The 4638-nt window shown below is 37.3% G+C and overlaps 1 pseudogene; it reads left to right on the top strand.

Annotated features, from left to right (window-relative positions):
- Positions 1–787: 787 nt before the first annotated feature.
- Positions 788–3840, top strand: LOC125668528 (uncharacterized; annotated as a pseudogene).
- The last annotated feature ends 798 nt before the right edge of the window (positions 3841–4638 follow it).

Here is a 4638-nt window from a genome sequence, read left to right as displayed (position 1 = left end):
TAAAGGTACAGTTGTACAATGAAATGTGAATACCTTAAAACTCTGTGTTTACATTTAACTAACTTACAACGATACGATAGCTGACTTCTTTAAGGGTGATATATGAAAATTGAGGGCATATCAAGATACCTAATATCACTTCACTTCACGTGGATAGTTGTAAATTAATCAGATATCTATTACAAACACAGAATTCGTTAAGATTTCTTCGAAAAACTTGAAATTTCATGTTACTTAAGTGTGATATATGAAAATCGATAACATATTAAATTATCTTATATCACTCCTTGTCATATGTGGAATGGTAAGTTAGTCAGATATCTAATACGAACACAGAGACGTTGCGTTGGTGTAAATTTTGGTAACTTCAAAATAACGTTAAAACGCAACGTCAGAACATAGATATAATATAATTTATAGTTTGACAGTTGAGACTAACGCAACATAGAATTAATTAGATATTTTCCCTGAGACATTAGAAACGAAAAAGGTTCGTCGCCCTTAAATTTATATTTGTTTTCTTGTAGATAACTGTGTAGTTTGTGATTCGCTGGTACGTCCACGACAAGAGGCATTAGTATGCGATACATGCAGTAGATGGCAGCACAGGACCTGCAAATCTGGTAAAGATTTATCATCTTACAATCCTAAAACTCACATTAGTTTACGTGTTCCCACCAAGTAAAATCTTATCTCCATCACTGACTACAACTATTACAATTTCAATATATGTTTATAAATCATTTTATTTACAGGTCTGACGAGACAAGAGTACAGAGATCTAATTAGAAGCCGGGCGGATTTTCCATTTCAATGCTCCACATGCAGAGAGGATGGAGAGGAGGAAAACATCAGTGGGGTACTTATGATATATATATTGTAAAATAAGTTCAGCTCCGTCAAAAAATTACCATTTGTAAAAGAGGATTAAAAAAGAAAATTATTTTAGCCCATGGATGTGTCGAGGGAGGTGCTACAGTCCACAGCAGTAGAGGAGATGCCACCCCGGCTCGTTATTCCAGTACCACCGATTCTGGATCATTCTAAGGTTTTTATGAATTATTGATTGATATGTGATTTTTTAGTATATCAAACAATTTTATATTTTTTATTTTCTTGTATGTTTTGTTAAAATATTTTTTTTATATTTCATAGAATGGAGAGGACGTGTTTCGTCCTGCTGAGGTCTGCGAGTCCTTCGACATCTCCCACAGGCGGGGAATTGAAGAAGATGTCGAGCCTGTTGAGGGGTATGATTTAAAAATAAAATTTGATGCACTGAGTGTAAATATAATGTTCAGTACTTCAAGCTACTGTTCATTAAATTCTGGATGTGTCAAGACACAACATTTGTTAACACTGTCTATAATTTAACTTTTTATCACAGGACCCTACAGGAGGCGGCTGACGACACTGTCCTCGATGAACGTGTGGTCCAGTTTGAGGTCCTGGAAAAAGGAAGCAAGCGGGGTGGTAGACTACTGGTGGCATCAAATGGCTTCACCTGCAGCGTTAAGGTAATAATGTTTGCTTTTTATAAACCACAGCATTGATAATATGCATGTATAACTTGATACACAAGTATGACTTTGTATAACTTGTGCCACGTGTGCAACAAACTAGACCTGCCACATCCAAATATTTCAGCAAGGTAATAATGTGCTTTCATTTTTTTTTTACTTCAGAGAAACAACAAAGAGACGACGATGTGGAGATGTAGCATTAGATCTCAAAAGATGCTGTGTCCCGCCACTGTCCTTCAGCGAGGCAACGACTTCAATCGTGGACCAGTACAGCACTGCCACCCTGGGCACTTAAAGCTGCCATTCTTGAAGAAAGTTTCTGTCCTGGTATAGCTGCTGTATATTTAGTTCATTAAAAGATTTCCTATACGATCGTCTTTAATGCACATTATCCTATTGTGATAAAAATTACTTTAAATTTCAGGCGAAGAAGACCGCAGAAAGCCAGGTGTTTCGACAGGCCAGAGAAATAGTTGAGTCAACAGTGGCGGATACCATTGATGAACCAGAGAGATTTCTAGCTCCGCGTACAGCCAACATCAAGCGATATGTCAACCGACACCGGGCAGGCTTTCGTCCCCGGGAACCCGTTGACCTCAACTTTGAGGTAAGGTTTATTTTATATACTCTAAAATTGTATTTAGAATTACTCCAAAATATGAATACATGAATATAGATATATTATATATAAATGTGGATGGTTTTCATTTTTTTCTACAGATCAACATGGATTTTCTGCAGTGTCAGGACTTCCTTGTAGCAGATCTTCACCAAGATGGGGCTCGGCACCTTATTTTCGGAAGCGACCACCAGCTTGAGATCCTCCGCCATGCCAGTCGACGGAACCTTCAAGGTAATGCAATATCATATTGATACTTGCACACTTTGTATATTTTTGTTCGAAACAATATTTACATGTACCTCTGTTTCTGTTCGCATAAAAAACTATAAAAAATTTTTTTTATCAGCATTTACATATTAATATTGATAAACCTATTTTTACAGATTGTTCCATCATTCTTGAAACCCACAGGACAACTCCTGTCCATCCATGCGTTTGTGAACAAGGACGGGAAGAGTATGCAGTTCCCCCTCCTCTTTGTCCTGATGTCAAGGCGGCGGAAGGAAGATAATATCCAAGTAAGATGTATTCTATCAAGTTAAAATATCTATATTCATGTTGAAAAAACTAAATTTTCATAATAACTGGTTTTTACATTATTTTATTTTTATGATGTTCATTTCAAGTTTTCGATATGATTTTATTATTTCAGGTGTTCATGGCTCTCCTGGAGAATGTGCGACAACCTGCGGTGGAGATGATCACTGCAGATTTTGAAGCAGGTATGAAATTTGTGTAGCAAAGAAAAATTTACGACTATATGACATTTGCATACATTAAAGTAAATAACCTACCGATTTGATTATTTGTAATAAAATATTATTTCAGGAATCTGGCAGGCTGTCAGGGACGTCTTCCCGAACGTGACCTTAAAGGGGTGTGTGTTTCATTGGACGAAGGCCATATGGACCCGTATCCAGAACCTCGCGCTCGTGACCACCTTCAGAGAGAGGGAAGCATCCCACACATTCATGAAACAGCTGATGGCCTTGCCTTTCTTGCCTTGGAATCATATTGTGGACGTGTTCCGGGTGTTGAGGGAGAAGTGCCCACCCCACCTTCAGGAACTGGTGCAGTACATCAACCGGCAATGGATGGAAAACGCCACCTTCCCTATCCGTTTGTGGAGCATATTTGAGTTCACGATAAGGACGAACAACGATGTTGAAGGTACGTGTGTATTAAATCAAATTGCTATGATAAATTACATACACGTATCATATTGATTGATTGTATCTTGCTCGAATGTGGGACGAAAGGCCGGGATTCTTGAATCCCGGCAACGACATACATGAAGGTATTTAAACCTCTCTTATATATTTTCTAATTCCTTTTTCAGGTTGGCATCGTCGCATGAATGGAAAGGCTAACGGGTTAGCCCTCCCGTTGTACCAGCTTGTGCCCCTGCTGATGCGCGAAGCCAACGTTGTGAAAACCAGGATCGCGGCAGGAGACCTGGAACGCAATATAAGGCGATCTTCTGTGAAGATGCAGCAAAAAGTGCAACAGGTCACCACTCGCTACATGGATGAAGAGATCACCGCCTCCCACTTTTTGAAGGTCTGCGGATCCATCTACGGGGAGGGATTTGACATCTAGTGTAAACGTGACTCATCCATCCATGCATGATCTCTCATGAACTTAAATGTGAAATGTTAATAAAATGTTGTAATGGTAATAAAATGATTTAGTTACGAAGTGGCTTGTATTATTATCATCATCATCATCAATATTATATATATATATATAAGAAAGCAGGAAAATATGCAGTTCCAAATTATATTCATACATGTATATACAAATCTGGATTTTGACATCCATCCTCAAGTGAATACGAACTGCATAATTTCCTGCTTTTTTATTTTAAATTATTTTGACTCTTTGTATTTGGATTATATAATAATTTGAGGATCGCGATGAGGGAAGTCACATCATAACATGTGTTTTGTAAATTAAAAAGACTAAAAGAACATTTATATTCTTTAAGGTAATCCAATTTAGGTGATATGCATGTTTTTTCATCGTGGATTACAAAGGTTTTGAAACACATTTGATTCACCAACATAAAAATCTTCATAGTCAAATACGGCCCAGTTATCTTTTTATCTAATAATAAAAAAAATCGACCCAGTATTTGGTCAAAAAGTCTTTAGGATAGAAACTTCACAATTATCAATTAAAACAAAAAATCGACTTTAGGGTCGAAATGTCTCAGTTATGGAAAAAAATATCTTATTGGGTCGAAACGTCTAAGGTAGAAATGTCTTTGAGGTCGAAACGTCTTCATTCTATATAAAAAAAATAAGTGGGACGCTTCGACCCAAAATTGGGTCGAAACGTCCTTGGTCGAAACGTCCTAGGTTGAAACGTCTTTCGAGTCGAAACGTCCCATTACCAAGGCGATATCAGGAATAAGAAAATAAACATTTAATATAATTTCAATGACAATAAAAACTTAACACAAGACAATTATAATGCTCAATCAACGGACCT

Source organism: Ostrea edulis, chromosome 4, assembly GCF_947568905.1.
Source record: "Ostrea edulis chromosome 4, xbOstEdul1.1, whole genome shotgun sequence".
NCBI classification, from domain to species: domain Eukaryota; kingdom Metazoa; phylum Mollusca; class Bivalvia; order Ostreida; family Ostreidae; genus Ostrea; species Ostrea edulis.
Note: the sequence above shows the minus strand (reverse complement) of the source record. Positions and strands in the feature narration are given on the sequence as shown.